The following is a 17,633-nucleotide window of genomic DNA, read 5'->3' as shown; positions in this document are numbered from 1 at the left end:
AAATAGGAGGTTTACAACCACCGAGGTCCCTGTGTGCTTTAACACGCTTTGGGGGAAATTGGTGTGGAAAATAGATTAGGAAGGGAGGAGGCTAAAGCCTAGAAATCCAGGGAGAAGTCTGTGCGGCATCCAGATGGGAGGTGGAGGGGCGGGAACTCGGGCCCTTGGCAGTGGGATTCGGGAAATATTTTGGAGAAATTCTCTCCAGGACTTGATAACAGGCTGGGAACGGACCCTTGGCCGAGGGCACTGGCCTTGATGGCTGGAGGAAGGTGGAAGGTAGAGAGCCGGCTGCAGGGACGATCTCAGAGGTGGGGGCTGGGGACGCGCGCCGTGGGACGGGAGGCGGAAGCAGCGGGCCCAGAGGCGGCTGTGAGCGCAGGGGTGGGGCTCGGGCTGGAGGGGGAGGATTTCTGCGCGGGGTGGGGCGGGGGGTGCAGCTGGCGCTGGTCTCGGTGCAGCGTGCGGAGGCGCGAAGCCCGATTTCCCCCTCGCACCGTCGGCTGCGCGGCGGTCGGGCCGGCCTGGAGGAGCCGCCGGGGCACTCGGCGACCCCGCGCCGGGGACCGGCCGGCTCCCCTCCTCCCTCCCTCCGCCCCTCGCCGCCTCAGAGCTCCCATTCCGCCCGGCCCCTGGCGCCTCCGCCCTCCCGCTTCCCATGACCTCAGTGAGACGCGCTCGGGATCAAGTTGAGGCTGGTTTTCCAGCGGGCCGCCGGCCAGACCGCAGAAACCGCCGCCGTTCACGCCCGGCGGCCGCGCGCCTCCCGCGGCCAGGGCGGGACCGGGACCGGCGCGGGCGGCGGGGGACGGGACCCTTTCATCCCCCGCTGAATTCTAACCCGGCGGGAGCCCCAGGGGTCGGCGCGCGGGGGCGACCGGCCGCTGTGCGCCGCTAACTGGGGCGGGTGCGCCCGGAGGAACTCGTGCCCACCGCCTGTCCGGGATCGCCCCCGCCCCCCGCAAACCAGGGATCCCTTCCTCCCCTCCCCGCCCCCCGGCCAGTTTAGGATCCCTTCCCGCTCCCGATCCCGCCTGCCCCCGGCGGGGTCCCAACTCCGGCCTCAATCCCCGGACTGGGGGCGGGGAGGGGCGCGGGTTGGGGATTTTCACGCGCCGCACGCCCTCCCCAACTCAACGGGAGGCAGGACCCCACCAAGTGCTGCCCCTCCTCCTGGCCACGCGTTTCGCGGTGGACAAGCCCCCGGGCGCGGGCGCGAGCGGCAGCCGGCCACCCAGGGCTTCCTGCGAACGCAAGGACATGGGACTTTCCTGAGGTTTGTGGCCAATGGCAGATAACGCGCCCTCGAGGCGCAAGCCCTTGGAGTCGGCTTTCGTGTTTTCCATCACTACAGCCGGAGCGTAACGTAATTCGCTTCTTTCTCTCCGCCCCCCCGCCCCCGGGAGAAAATGAACCTGAGTCGGAGGAGCAGATGGCCTCCTCGGCCTGGGGGCGGCGAATCCCGGGCTCGGGGGTGGTGGCCCCCGCAGCCGCCGGGGTTGCCAATGACGGTCTCAGCGGCCGCGGTGGCCTCCTGGAAACTGCAGACGAACTTTATTTGAAGCCATTTCTACCCACCTGCACCCTCTAATATTTGCCTGCGGGGCGGGAGGGGGAGGCGGCTTCCCGGACGGCGGCGCAGGCCGAGCGGGCAGAGGCGAGCGCACGCTCGGCGCCTGGGGCCCGGTCCCGCGGGCAGGGCGGCGGCCCAGCGCGGGCCCCGGGCCCGACAGCGCCCCGTCGTCACACGCGCGCGGGGCAAGGCCAAACAGCCTGTCCTTGCCCCGACTCCGGCGGTGCCCCGGGGCCGGGCTCCCGACTTGCAGTAACTCCGCCTGACTGTCTCGCTCTCCTTTGGCACTTAGGTGTCCCGCCGCCTTTGTGTATCTTGGAGGTTAGAGTAATTGTCAGAAGCGTTTTTTGTATTTGGCCGGTCCCAAACTCAAACTTCTCTACAAGGCCCACATTCCTTGTCATTTGGGGTTTTAAAGGCTGAGGGAGACTGGAGGAAGTGTTGTTCTGGCCTTCCCATTCTTTCAGGCCTGGCCCCATCCCCAGAATTTGGGGTGGCCTTTCCTGATCACTCATCCCAAAGCATGTTTCTTCGCTTTTGGACTCTGGAAGCCATCCTGTTTCCACCGCTCAGCACACATTTTGTCCTTGGATTCCTTGGTGGTGTCCTGTCCTCTCACTCACACCCTCCTAGGGGACACTTGAAGCTCCCTGAGATCCTCTCGTCCACCCCAACATGCCTGAGCACACTGCTGTGCCCTAAGCTGTCTTTGAAGAGCTGTTGCGCCTTTCAGGGCAATGTGGCTGCTCTGGGCCATGTCAGGGGGTGCGTGATGGCACCCTGGCCGGAGCTCCACAGACTAGCTGGGTTTGCCTTCTCCTGGCAGGTCAGTGAATTGCTGCCCACCCCCCCCACCCCGCCAGATGACTTGCCTGGTGCTCTGGCTTCAGGAGGGTCCCAGGTATGACATTCAGCGCTCCTCCCACATCACTCAGCCTGCTCAGCTTTGCTGATGCCTGTCCCCCCCCCCCTTGTGGAGGGGGAGGTTGGGGGAATCAGGTAGTTGAAGAGGTCTGAGTAGGACGAGGTGTTTGGGGAGAGCAGGGAAAGCTGAGTGGGGGAAGCTGTGATGTGGCTGGACACGGCCCTGAGGGCTCCAGGACACTGGTGAGCAGGATGCTTGGGCAGAGGGGGTGGACTTGAGAGTCAGGGACTGCCCTGAAAGGAACTTGGGGCTCTGCCAGGCAGCGCTGAAGGGAGGCTCCTGAAGGCAGTGGCAGAGAGGGCAGTGAGTCCTGGCTGGGCAGAGAGAGGAGTCGGCTGTTGGCAGCACAGGGAAGGCACTAAGCGGGTGGCTGGGGGGGGCAGGTGGCAGAGCGGGCGTAATCTGAGCATGTGAAATCAGTTCTCATGGAGCTCATGCTGGCATTTATGTTTCGAAAAATTACAATCTCTTCTGGTTCTTATCAATGCTTTTATAATAGTTTTAGGAAGGTAAAAAATACATGCATTAGCTACTATGAGCCTTCTTTTGAAGTCTTTCAGTCTAGAAGCATGTCTCACTTTACAAAAAAGTGAAAAAATCAAAGTTAAGAGATATATGTGGGGTGAGGGGGGACTAATTCATATTTTAACTTGACAAGATGACTCACTAGAATTTCCTTAGAGACACATAAGACATTCAGAGATGCACACTTTCCCCCTTGTTTACATAAGCTAAAACAATATAAAGTGAGTTACAGTGATTTCTTTCAACAAGACGGAGGGGGCTCATTTAGCTAACCAAAAAGACATCTGTAGAAAAAGGCATTCTTTTTTTTTAAAGAGTTTTAAAAAATATTTTATTTACTTGAGAGAGAGTGCAAGCAAGCATGGGGCAGGGGAGGAGCAGAGGGTGAGGGAGAGGAAGAGAGAGGGAAGCAGACTCCCTGCTGAGCACAGAGCTCTGCCCCAGGCTGGATGCCAGGACCCTGAGATCATGACCTGAACCGAAATCAGACACTTAAAAGACTGGGCCACCCAGGTGCCCCAAAAGAGGCATTCTTGGTTCTTAACCATGACAGAGAGCAGTACAAACCCAAGAGTCACTTGGGCATTATCTGTGTCAGTGACAGAAAGGCATCCTACTCATATAATTAAGACTAAATGTGGAAATTTAGGGGATAAATATAACCAGTGCCATTTGTTAACCTGTAGCAAAGCAAATAAAGTACATATTGACCAAGTTGAAACATAATGCTAACGACAACTTTGGGGCTCCAGGATGAGCTTGCCCACAGGCGAAGGGGCTCACTGACGTGGAGAGAGTGTCCTGCCCAGCGACGGTCTCAAGACAAAATATTAGCACATCATATCATAGTGTGAAACTTATAAAAATAGGTGCTTGTGCTGACCCCTCGACCTCCTGAAAGCCTCTGCAGGTGGTTCTGACTTGCCACTTCAGGGCTTCCCTCCAGAGGGAGGGTCAGTCTGAGTCTTTCCCCAAAAGGCTGTTTTCATTTAAAACTCTGTAAGACCTTGTGAGGCAAGACAGCCCTCCTGTGGTTGCCCATTAACAGAGAAAGTGTGATATTCCCCCCACCTGCCACAAACACCACGTGGAGCCAGCACTGAGTGGGGGTGTGTGTGTAGGGGGGGTAGCACGCAAGGCTGTCACCCAAGGCAAATGCGGTGTCGCCAGTGACAAGAGGTGTTCCTGAACTTACGAGTCTTCCCTTTAACACTCCCAGAAGCACTTAGGTGGAGGATGCTTTGCGAGAGCAGGTGGGGATGGAACTGGGGAACAAGATTACATCGATGACGACCCAATGAGAATTAGGTGAGGAGTTAACGTGCTCTGCACTCTGGGCTCTGTGAAGGCAGATCCATCTTACAGGATCATATAGGTTCAATGACATCCTTGGTGGGTCCTAGACCCACTGTTAACTGGATTTATGACCTAGTGGCCATGGAGGGAGCCATTCGTGAACTTTGAGGCAGGCAGCGATTCCATTCTTAGGGATTTTATAGACTAGTAAATGTCAAGTAAAACTTTTGGGAACTGACATGGTTATCAACTTTTATATCAGGTAAGGACAATGAAAAAGACTAAAAACTACGATCTACTATCATTTCATACAAAGAGGACAATTTTAATATAAGAAAGAATAACTTCAGAATTTAAAATCTGCCCACATTGGGCTTTTAAAACCTTTGAACTATACTGTCCTTGGCTTTCTCATTTTCTGTGGACTGCCAGAAAATTTATCACCAATTCCTCTCTGCAAACCAAGGTTCCTTTGCCTTGACCATATAGGGGCAGCCACACGACTTACAGGTGATGTTAATTTACTCTGAGAAGGTGTTTCAGGGCTTTCAGGGAACCCCAGGGAATTCAAGTGCAAAAAGCCTCTCAGTATTTTGCCTCAGTTTCCAATTTATTAATAACTGTGTGTTGAGTGCTTTAAAGACAGGTGAACAAGACAGACTGTGGCAAACAGAACCTTGGAAACCTGAAGTTGGAAGGTTTTTTAGCAGTGATATCATCCCTGTGGTTTTTCACACTAGTGCCCCATGGAGCCACGCGGTGCTGCTGGAACCAGCAGACCTCCATTTTAATTATTTTCGACAACTGATCTTCTAATTAAGATAGAGTTCAGTTGCTTTAAAAAAATGCTTGAACACCAGTGGTCCCGTCCATCTCAAATTTAAAGGGGGTAACAGGCTGAAAGAAGCCTTGGGATTTGCCTGGGGCCACCTATTTATCTGGAAGACCGTGGTGAGGTGGGCTAGGCAGGATTCTCATTGTCAGCCCCTCATAGTGTCCGTTCCCAGATTCATCAATGGCTGATCCAACTCTTCCCACTGCTCCAGTGCAGGGCAAGTCGACCCTTACAGTTTCCCTCAGGGGACTTTCCGACTGGCTCCTTTCCATACTGGACCCTGTACTCTGCTTGACACGCTGCTCCCGCATGATAATAATGACAGTTTCACTGGCAACTGCTGAAAACTAGTTTTTAAACTCCAGGTCTGTAATTTTTGCTTCCACTTTGACTTTCACTGATAAAAATCTCTTTAATAGTATTTCATTATATTGTATGAATATCATTTTATGATTCAAAGGTCGTATCTGTATTAAAAATTTTAAAGGTATTTTATTTTATGAAAGATCCACTTTTACTAAAATGACTGAACTGTCCCATCTGGTATGTAAACTGAGACGAAGGGGTGTCTACTTGCTTATGCGGGCTCCTCCTACAGCTAGGCCAGAGCAGGCTAACAACATTTATATGTCTACCATAGATACACAACACATTGATTCTGTAGCAAGCACCTCAGTGGTGAAACTCAGCATCTGGTAAGTTTGGATACAACTCAGCTGAAAATAGCCAAAAAAAAAAAAAGAGACTAATTCCATATAATCTAAAACAATGATTTGCAAACTGTAATTTCCAATCATTAATGGGCCATAAAATCAATTTAGTGGGTTATGAGAGCATGAAAAAAACACATAGACATAAGAGCCAAAAAAGTACAACAGAAAAGGAGGTATCAAAGGACACTGCATGCCTTCTGGGTAAATATTATTTCATAAACATTTTGTTTCAATCTGTATTAACACATACGTACTGGGTCATGATATAAAATAGATTTCACAGAGAAAATCGTATTTGGTCACTCGGTCCCTTGAGAAACGATTTCTTTGTTTCTTGGTTTTTGTTTGCTTTCTCCATCGCCCAGCCATGGCTCCCCGCTGCAATGGCGGGTACTCTGGAGGCCCTGCCCCCTCAACACAACAACGGTCTATGGCGCTCTGGGCACCACCACTTCCTGGGGCACTGCCGTTTCCTATTTTTCTTCCTGCCCTAGCTCCGGGAGCTCAACCCAAGGACAGCTGTCACAGCGCACGTGAATGTGGGTCAGTAGAAGCCTCAGTCCCTGCTCCCATGTGCCAGGCATGACCCGCTGGCCTTTACAGCCAGGACTCTTCACAGATGCGCTCTCCTGTCTTTTACCCGTAGCAGTACCTCACCTGCACCTCGAGCCACTGGCGTGGGACACACAGGGACCGAGTGAATGTTTCCACAGAAATGAATTCAACAATAAGCACATTCCGTTGATTATAAACCACATACATTAAATTCAACAAAACAGAACAGGTTTAAATAAAATGTTTCTTCATTTCTCCATACTTCATACAAAAGTACTACACACAGCTTAATCTGTACTGACTAAATCTTAACTGTTGTATAACAAGTGGAGGAGAGGCACTGTGTTCCATGGCTCTCGGTAGTAGTTCGATCACTTCGCTGTCTACCTCACATAGTACAGTTCTACAACATTAACCCTTTGATTTTCAGCAGTGACAAACTTATTATTTTAACACAACATCATATATTCAGTACTAGGTATTACTTTCTCTGACATAATTTAGTAATAATACATGATGCTTTGGGAAAAGGAAAACAGTTAATTTTCTAAATGCTAGTAAGAAAGAAACACATCAATGTACTGTAATTTGGCCTGTGACTTAATGGAATCTGGGAAAGTAAACCAGAGCCTTTTAATCTGGAAGGACACAAATGTTGCTTGAGTTCAAAGCCTTCACCTTTCATATTAGGAAATATCTGCACACCAAGGTAAGTAAGTGACTTATCTACAGGCACATAATTACACAGTAAGGGAGATGTCCCAGGTCTCCTGATAACAAATCTAGACCTTTTTCTATTTCATAAAGATGTTTATACTATAATACAATCATATTTTTAAAAGATCAAATCAGATTATCAAGGAAAAACCTTTTAGGCTAAAACAACCCTACAGCAAGAGTTTAATAAAAATGTTATGTTGACAACTGTGTTCAAAGTAACATAATTAGTGTGGAACACGGTGGTGTAAACGTGGATGGCAGAAGTTCATTGGTTATAGTAATTCCTTGTATGTTTACGCATTACTTTTGCGCATTAGTCGTGTTTTCATCTGTATCACTTGAGCTAAATTTTTTCCACAAAAATTTCTCATTTGATTTCCAAAGTGAAGTTTCCAGCTCCTCTTTCCTTTTGGAGGAGGCAACAAGGGGCACTTTTTCACACAGAGTCTCTATCACTGCCAAGTCGGTGAGTTTGCTAAGACTGTCGTCATTCTGTTCATTCAAGATGTCCCAGAAATCTTTTGGTCTCTGTTTTGCTTTTTCCATGGGCCCTGAAAGAACTTTCTTTGGCAGTTGTGTGGGACTGTTCCCATGACTTCTAAAGAGGTCATCAAGAATAGACGTGTCACCAAGTAAGCCAACCACAGAAGTGTTGCCTAACTCTGGATTTTTGATCTTTCTGTTTTCCACTTTGAAAAGTGGTTCATTTCTTGAAATGTCTGTTCTTGTTAGGTCTTGTTGGTCTTTCATGGTATATTCTAATTTTTCTAACTCATATACTTCAGACTTAGTGTTCAGGGAACAGGATGCCACAGTGCCTTTGGAGGCTTGGCTGTTTTTCCCATTGTCAGTCTCTTGGGTAGAGCTTATAGGTGATTCGTTAGTTTCTCCATCATTAGAAAGCACCTCTCGTCTATGGAAACTGTGATTTTGAAACTTAATAGATTTTTCTTTATATATTTTTGGGCTGCAAATTTGAGAAACTTTTTTGGGAAAATTTTTAAATGACAAAGTTTCAGAATCTGACGGCCTTTCTTTTATAAGAGATTCTCTTTTTTCAGACTTATTCCTGACTCTCTCTCTTTTCTGATGGGAAGATTTAATGAATTCTGCAGCAGAATCCACAAAAAATTCTTTTACCTCTGGATATTGAGAAGCATAAAAGTCTTTTAGCATTTTCTGTCGTTCTTCTGATGTGGCCTTAGTTATATGTTCAGCAAATTCCTTTACAGAAGGCAAGTTAAAATAAGAAGCCATTTCTTCAAATTGTTTTCTGAAGAGTTAAGGAACAAAAGCAGTGGTTATTTTTATTATATTTTATTTTTAAAGAACTCATCATCAGTGATATTTAAAGAGACAAAGCAATGTATATTTGACCCTTGAACAACAAGGGTGTTAGGTTTCCCCACGCAGCCGAAAATACAAGTATAACTTTGACTCTCCCCAAAATTAGCCTACTGTTGACTGGAAACCTTACCAATAACATAAAACAGTCAATTAACACATATTTTGTATGTTATGTGCATTATATATAATGTGCTGTATTATGTGCTATATTCTTACAATAAAGTAAGCTAGAGAAAAGGAAAATGTTAAGAAAATCATAAGAAGAGAAAATACATTTATAGTACTGTATTTACCAAAAAAAAAAAAATCTGCCTATAAGTGAATCCACACTGTTCAAACCTGTGTTATTCAAGGGTCAACTGTAATTGTATTCATTTAGTATATATTAGCTTAATTCCATAATGAAAATGCATTTTGTACAAGCAGGATATGACCTCTTTCCTCATGCTACTGAAAAAGACTTTCAGCTCATGAAATCACCAGCTTTTTAAGTTATTCTGATTTATACTGTTAGGTATTTCCTGGGAATTGTGGGATCCCAGCATGCTACTCCTCCAGTCAGCCAATTTATGACTGACATGAGAATCATAATTTATATAATCTGTATTTGAAAATCTATATTGCGTTTAAGTCCTACAATTGTCAAAGAAAGGTCATAATGAATGGAAGAGAGAAAATTCTGAAAAATAAAGGGATTTTTTTCTTCTCTCTCCTTTTTTCCCTTCTTCCACAAATACAACATTGAAATTTCACACAGCTTTATGATGATCCTAAAGGAAAATTCTAAACCTAGATAAACCTAGATTCTTTCTTCCCCCAACTGGTCCAACTTGGGTATAGACAGTTAAACTAAGAAGTTGAGATGCTATTTAAAGCAGTGAGTTTCACTCTTAGTATAAGATACTAATAAAAACTATTGTATGCATGTGTGAGGAAACAGGCCTTCCAGAACCCTTGTAAGACAAAGGCAGAAAGAAAGATTGTTTCAGAACCCTAGACACCAGACTCTGCTCCTTTCCCCAGATGAGGGTGCTATGGACTGAACTGTGTCCCCCTCAAATTCATATGTTGAAGCCCTTATCCTCAGTGTGACTATATTTGGAGATAGGGCCTTTAGAAAGTAATTAAGGTCAAATGAGGTCATAAGAAGCCACCAGAGAGATCTTTCTCCACATGAGAGGACATGGTGAGAAGGTCACCATCTGCAAGGAGGAGCGCCCTCAACAGAAGCCAAATCAGCTGGTACCCTGATCTTGAACTTTCCACACTCTAGAACTGTAAGAAATAACTTTCTGTTGTTTAAGCCCCAGTGTGTGGTATTTCGTTAGGGGAGACAGAGTAGATTAAGACAGAGGGCCTTGCTTTGCTGATGCTGAGTTTGGGCCATGAATCAGGAGAGCTCAATGTTCCCAAACATTCTTTCAAACAAAAGTCAGAGATGGTGTTGTAGCACATGATTAAAAGTCCCAAAGTTTTAGAATTATATTTATATTTTATATAATATTTCCTTAAAACAGTCATTTATGCATTCAACAAATATTTATAGACCCTCTATGTGCTAGGCACCGTGGCCAGCCCTACTACCATATTCTTCAAGGAGTTTATAGTCGAGCTGGGGGAGACAGATGCATGAAAATCAAACCAGAAGAGAGTGATAAATCCCACTACGGATGTAAATGCAGGGCCCTGTGGGTGCCCACAGAAGGGGTACCGAAGCCAGTGATGGGTCATGGGTAAGGCAGCAGGGCAGGCTTCTCTGGTGTTACCAGTCAGATAAGGATGAGTGAGGAAATGTTCCAGGGAGAGGGGGAACACGCACAGGCCCACTTCTGAGAGGACCTGGCTTACAGAGGGGCAGGAGAAACGGCCAAGGAAGAGGCTGAAAATCATGAGGGGTCTGTATACCAATTTCAGAAGTTTGAATTTTCTCCTGCACACAACAGAGAATCCTGAAGGTAAAATGATGATTTATTTGTAATGTATGTAAGTAGGAGCTCTAAAGCCACTATTATTTTTGCTGCTCAGGCCAGGTTATACAAAGTTTGTGTTTCCTGTGATTTAGTGGCAATCCATCCCGCAGGCTCAGGACTTTCGTGGCTCCAGATGAGTATGCTGGCTTCTAGTCCGCACCACACTGGTCCTATTAACTGTTCCAAGTCCAGATATCATCTATGCCTGATCAACAGCCACTCTTACTGCCAACAGAATATTTAATAACACAAATACAAGCTTCCAAATTTCTGTCCTGGAAATTGCCAATGTTCTTGTTGGAAAGCAACAAGCACGTTCTTAAAAGGTTCCAGTTTTCACTTCATATGAAGTAATGAGGTATTATTATTTTGTTTATTAATCATCTCCAAATCCATTTTCATGGCCTTTCTAATAAATATTTGTCTGCGAAGATTAAGTTAATGGCAAAGTTACAGGCTGATGTCTTTTTATTTATCCAAGACTTGGTGGTGTCTCAGCAGCTGCCAAAATACTTTCACCTTTGCTGTGCTGACCTCACTCACGATCCTATGATTCTGTCACTTCTGGGAGGAGACCTATTTCTGACCCTGTGTTATGTCAGTAATATGCAAGTAAATTAGGCTGTGCGGATGTCCCTTCACAGGATGAATTACGATTATAATTCATTTTATTTTTGCCTTCTAACTGGCTTTCATAATTCTTGGTGTTTAAAAGAATTTTCTCTAAGTATTTAAGGAAGTGCAAGGTACAATCAGGAGGTATAAGCTAGCCACTTTGTAAGGACAATTTAGTAAACGAGAGTAGACACTTGTGAGCCACTATAGAGAAAGAAAGAAAAAGAAAAAAAAAGAAAACCAAAGATAGGTATCCAGAGTAGTTGTGTGCCATGGATGTTAATTCACGTTCTCTCCCCTGTTCTTGAGGAACTGAGGGAAAGGGGTAGAACACAGCTAAACCATCTTCTCTTTGCCTGAGCTTTCTGAGTGAAGGGGGACAGGAACTTCATTCCAGTGACCTGAGGGCTGCAGCTGGTACAGAGCCGTGATTCTCATAAAGGTGGATGGTTAGTGGGAAAGACGCGTCAGCAGTTCTAACACTGTTCCCTGGTTCTAACACTGTTCCCTGGCTCAGATGCTGGTACGTTAGCCTTTCACTTAGCCTGAGGCATTTATTCCCTAGGCTAGGTAGAGAAAGAAAGAAGAGAGGCCAAAACTAAGCATTGTTAATAGTTTTATTTTTATATACAGTGCTAGAGGGGATAAGGACACTTGTGCTCCTCAAAAACTGGTAAAATGCATTATGGCCGGCCTCTGAGCAAAATAATTGCCCAAAGTAAATTGCCCCATGTTTGCCCAGAATCATAGTTATAAGTCTGTTTAAGAGGAGATTCACTGGTGTAACATGTGGGGTGTTCACCCTTCTGGGCAATGGTGCGCAGCTAAGAGCCATGCTCCAACCTACCACACCAGTACCCAAGGGCCAAGGAGCTGCCAAACCCTGAGGAAAGAATCTGGAACCCAGAGAGACATCACCATTTGCCCACTGCCTGCTGAGTCTTCAGGGCCAATTCAACCCTGCCTCCCATCCCTGCTTACCTCAGCCACTACTCTCTTACCTGGAACCACTGGCCTCTCATCCCCTCCTAGTCTCTTTATCCCCAATCTAATCCCTCACCTTTCCAGACCATTCTTTGGTGCCCCAGAACCAGTCTATGATCTACCAACTCCCCTGTTCTCCTCCCGGAATCGTCCCTCTGTCCCCTCATACCGCCTCTTCCCATGCAGCCCTCACAAGCTAAGGCTCTTATACATCACACCCTAAATCTCAGGGTTCAGGGTTCACATTGCTGCTTCCAGACCATCATTTTCTTGGAGACTCCTTCCCCTCTTTGAGGTTTATGCTATCTCGCTAAACCATTCTCTCCCTCAACTTGTTAAGTGACCTCTTAATTGCTTCCTGCTAGTGACTGAACACCCAAGATTAATCCTGCTTCCTTTCCCATCTCCTGCCATCATTCTTGATAATACCAATATCCATGTGGATGCCCCACTCAACTCCAACTCCTGGCCCCACCAATTTTTTACCACTCCTGACCCGAGAATCAACTGCATGTCAGGTCCCTATTCCCAAGACCATAGACTGCCACTATCATTACCATTAACTGCACAACCTGCAAATCCCTGAATTTAGGCGCCTTATACACCAGCTCAACTGTTCAATTCCCCCATGACAACAATGCTGGAAGATACTTCTGACCTCATCAAGCCTCCCCTTGTTTAGCTTAGGTTCAATTTTATAATTACTCCTTTGCAAACATCCTTCAGCTTCCTTGCTTCTCTTTCCCTCCATTCTAACCCCTGAAAAAACCCCAGCCATCTCTCTATTCTGTGTCTGTAACTGAGCAACTGAAGTGTACTGAACAAAGTCTGCACAACTGCATGGATGCTTCTCCTGCAATTACTCTCAAACAGGGACTTACATGAGCCATGAATTCTAGTCTCACTAAGCTTGCTGTCCTACTTTATAAGTGATTTATTTCCTAGCTTTTCTCTCCTGAAATTTTTCTCCCTCTGAATTGATACTTTAATTCTCAATTAATTGAGGAAATATCACCATATCAATGCCCGTCTTCATCCCTTCATCTAGAAGGCTAGACCTTCTGCGGGGGCCTGGACCTCACCCTCTCCTGCCTCCAGGGCTTCTCTTAGCATGGCTCTGGCATGATCTCTTTTTCCCCTATTAGGCTTTCCTCTCAACACACAAACAGGTTCTATTATCTTCCCAACTTGAAAAAAACTTACCTTTGACTGATAACGTCCTCCAGCTCCTGTCCCTTTTTACTCTCCAAGAGCTGTCACAGGGTCTGCCCATCCCCTGCTTGCCCACCTCACCCTGGCGTCTGCCCACAGATTTGCAGACAGCTCCCATCAAGGCAGCCATTGTGTTCTCTGCTGCCAGTTCCAGGAGGCACCTTCCCACTTCACCTGATTCTGGTTCTCAGAAGCATTTCATAAAGTGAAGTGCTCCCTCCTTTTTGAAACTTTCACTCCTCTTGGACTTCAGGACCTTATACTGTGCCTCCTACCCAGCGGGCCACTGTCACCTGAAGGCTCAGTCTTGGGGCTTCTCCTTTTCTCTCTGTGCCAGGCTCCTAGGCTGTTCACACAATCTGTGGCTCTAAAATCATTTATAATCTCGATGCTGATGACTTCCACATTTAGATCTCCAGTCCCCAAACCCCAGAGTAGCATATCCATTGCCTATTTGGCATTTCCATAGAACCTCAAATTTAATATGAACAAAAAGAGGACTCTTGATTTTTTTCACTCTAAACTCTTTTCTCTGCTAGTTTTCCCCATTTAGTCAACCCAGTCTGTTGTTCCAACAACCAGTCCAGCCCCAAACTGAAATCATCCACTTCACTGTCTCCATGGCAACCACTCTATCGCTAACCACCATCAACTAAGTTCCGTATGGTCTCCCCTAGTCTGCCCTTTCCCACACAGAACCTCGAACAATCTTTAGAAACATACATCAGATCACATTCATGCCTCAACAGCTTTTGGCTGCACTTGGAATAAAATCCAAACTCTTGTCCGCACCCGACAGGGCTTTGCTTGCTCCAGCCCCATCTATGTCTCGGCCTTCATCTTAAGGCTGCCCGCTTGGTTTATCATGTACTAAGTACATGAGTTTTCTCTCGGTTCCTCGAACACACCAACCTCTTCCCTCCTCAGGCATGTTCTTACTCTAGTTCTTTGCCTGGTTATCCCTCAGGTCTCACATGTCAACTCTGTCATGAGGTCTTCCCTGACTACCTAACAGAACGCTATCTGCTCCCCCTCCAGATCCCATTATTCTCTATCAAGGAGGCCTGCCCATTTCTTTTATTTATCATTTTATAATTACTTATAAGTTTTTTTCTTTTGAAAATTCTTATGGTTTAATGCCAACTCCCACTGCACTGTAAGCTCTACGTCCTTTTTTACACTATATGTTTAGCACTCAGCACAATGCCTGAGTATATATTAGGGACTCAGTAAATATTCAGTGAATGAATATAATGCACTTAAGTATTTCATGTATCCATATAAAATGGATATAAAATGATTTTTTATCAATTCAGGGATTAGCTTTCTAAAAACATTTAAAACATCTGGAATTTATTTTTTTAAAGTATACAAATTTAGATGCCAGGTATGGTTAAGATTCAAATAATTTGTGTATTTTATTAAGTAGCTATATTTCTTTTGAGAATAATTCTTAAAGTCCAGTATTGTTATAAACATACCTGCGGATTCCTTTTGGTGTTTCTCCAATTATGAAGGTGGTCTGATCTGTGCGGTAGACTTTTTTCTTCTTCTGGCTTACAGGGTGTGAAATGTAAAGGGGAAATGAAATGCTTCCTTCACTTAGCTGTTGACCTTTCTTTGTATGTGTCAATGTATCTGTCTTCACTTTTTCTTTCTGTGTCTGAAAAGAGAAGGAAAGCAAAAACTAAGTCTGAAAAAAATAGTCATTTTTGGTTCAATGAGGTGATGGCCTTATTTTTTCCCCAAACTCTTTATAATCAAGTATATCATATTCTCCAACTGATAGCACTGTAAGAGATGTTAACCTAGATTTTTAAAAAGAAGATACAGGCAAAAATTACTTACAGGATAAAAATTAATGATTATAAAAATAATGGCATAAAAATGAGATATTTAAAATTCTTAAATTCAGTAATTTCTCTCAATATTATTAATCAGATTTTCAGGTATTTAATTTTATATAAGCAGCCAAACTTTAAAAAAATAACCATCTTTATGTGATAATTAAATAAGAAACTATGTTCATAAATCCTACTTTTTAATCTCTACTGGATTGCCAGGATATTTAGTGATTTTAAGATGCTAACTACAGTTGGTTGAAATTATAGATAAAATCATATTTCTTTTACAGACTACATGGGTTGCTTGTTTAACATAAATTGTTAAAAACACTGGGTCAAGAAAAAAAAATAATTTTAAATTGTATGGTTTCAATTTCCCTGAGAAGATGGTACAGTGAATATGTGGCAAGTCCCATCCCATTCCAAAAAGAGAAATATTGTATACAATTTGACAACAACAACAGCAAAATTATATTTGAGCTCCAAAGTAAGACAGGTAAATCAGTAGGCGCCAAAAAGCAAAAAATTAACATAGTGGTGAATGGGAGCCAATGCCTTAAGTTATAGTCTGCAGGACCCCATGTCCAGAGGGGAGAGGAAAATGACTGAACTCCCTGCACTGAAAACAAACAAACCAAAAACAAAGGAGGAGTTAAGAGGATACCCAGTTTGCAAGTTAAAGCTAGGAAAGCCCAAATTGGGAATACAGCATGGAAGCAGGTTACGTTCCTACTCTAGATAAGAAGAATCACTGGTGAAATGTGGATGCCCAGCCTGTGCCAGTTTTGCAATCTCGTTTTGTAGCACCTGGGTGGTATGGAAAATCTAAGCTAAAAACCAACATAAAAACTGGCCCAGAATCACTGAAAACCATGGATCTAAATGAGGGATGAATACAAAAACATACCCTAGGAAGACTTCCATAATCCAGAGAATGCTTTTGATTCCAGTGTCGGGGGAGGGGTGGGGAGGAGCTCAGGCAAAAATTATGAAGAACATATAAAACCCACCACCATGAAAATGGGCAGATGTAACAAGTGTGAGAATACACAACTGGAGGAATTTTAGGTAATGAAGCAACCTGAGACTTTAAATCATTAGCATGTCCAGAAAGGTAAAGGAAGGAATAGAATCTGCCAGCAAGAACTGGGTATTCTATAGGCAGATCTGAAAAAGAACCAAACACAAACTCTAAAAAGGAAATAAAGTTTTAAAATAAAAAACAGAGATAGGAACAAGCTCAAAATATGAGTTAAAGCAGCAGACTGAACAGCTCTACAGTAATAGCTGATAAAGTGGTAGAGTAAGAAGACATACCCAAATTTCTAAAATACTGGAAGAAAAGAATAGAGAAAATAGAAGAGATAATGCAAAGACATAATGTCAGGTAACTGAAGAAGGCATGAATCCTCAAAGCAAAAAAGGAGAGAGAATCTCTAGTGGGAAAAATAATAATAAATCTTGTACTTTGTTATATAACAGAGAATATCTTAAAAACTAGCAGGGAGATGGGCACCTGGGTGGCTCAGTCGTTAGGCATCTGCCTTCGGCTCAGGTCATGATCCCAGGGTCCTGGGATTGAGCCCCACATCAGGCTCCCTGCTCTGTGAGAAGCCTGCTTTTCCCTCTCCCACTCCCCCTGCTTGTGTTCCTTCTCTCACTATCTCTCTGTCAAATAAATAAATAAAATCTTAAAAAAAAAAAAAAAACTAGCAGGGAGAAAAAAACAGATATCCCACAAAGAAAGGACAATCAACCTGAAGAAAGCCTTCTCATTAATACCACCACCACCAGAAGATAATTAGATAATACCTTCTACATGCAGAGAGGAAAAAACTATAAACTCAGTATTCTATACCCAGTTAAACTATCATTAAATAATTCTTTTTTCAGACATACAAAGACTGTAAGAGTGTACTAGATACAGATTCTTGCTGATGACATAATTATTTTTCTTTTTTAAGAGTTTGATGGGATTGAAATGGCACATATAAATGAATGTGGGTAGGGAATAGTTTTTCATTCCACAAATATTTACTGAGCACCTGTTATCTTCCTGCCACCACACTATGCAGTTGAGAACAAAGATATTTACATATACAAAGAGGCCTCAACCTTTAAGGGACTTAAAAGTGACAAGCCCTTTTTTTTTTTTTATTTTAAAGATGGAATATTTAGTTTTCTTTTAAAAAATAAATCGTTCATCTCTTCAACTTATATTCAAGTTCATTTTATTGAAATAAACTGAATATAACACATATGACATAACTATGTTCTTTCTTTCTCTCTCTCTGTTTCTTTTTCTCTCTCTCTTTTTCTTTCTGTAATCTCTATATCCAACATGGGTACCAAACTTATGACCCTGAGATCAAGAGTCACATGCTCTACCAACTGAGCCAGCCAGGCACCCTGTAACTGTATGTTTTGTAGTAGCAAACCATTTCTAATGAAAATAAATTGACTTCTTAAATATCTCTTGTGAACCAGATGGACAAACACAAAATGTTGAAAATACTTTC

At 44.3% G+C, this 17,633-nt stretch overlaps 1 long non-coding RNA gene and 1 pseudogene across 2 annotated transcripts in view; one reads left to right on the top strand and one right to left on the bottom strand.

Moving 5' to 3' along the window:
• Nucleotides 1-213: 213 nt before the first annotated feature.
• Nucleotides 214-17,633, top strand: part of LOC115945126 (uncharacterized) — a 114,896-nt gene continuing 97,476 nt past the window's right edge. The window contains exon 1 of the long non-coding RNA XR_004079591.2: nucleotides 214-311. This is a non-coding gene — a long non-coding RNA (uncharacterized LOC115945126). The remainder of the gene's footprint in view (nucleotides 312-17,633) is intronic.
• On the bottom strand, nucleotides 4,909-14,960 carry LOC145717005 (DNA excision repair protein ERCC-6-like 2 pseudogene; annotated as a pseudogene). Its single transcript, XR_014139975.1, has 2 exons — nucleotides 14,752-14,960; nucleotides 4,909-8,415 (listed from the first exon to the last, which is right to left on the bottom strand). The product of XR_014139975.1 is annotated as a DNA excision repair protein ERCC-6-like 2 pseudogene (transcript).

Source organism: Leptonychotes weddellii, chromosome 14 (assembly GCF_054177405.1).
Source record: "Leptonychotes weddellii isolate Sample4059 chromosome 14, ASM5417740v2, whole genome shotgun sequence".
In the NCBI taxonomy this organism is placed as follows: Eukaryota; Metazoa; Chordata; class Mammalia; order Carnivora; family Phocidae; genus Leptonychotes; species Leptonychotes weddellii.
The sequence above is the reverse complement of the archived record's forward strand: the minus strand, read 5'-3'. Positions and strand labels throughout refer to the sequence as shown.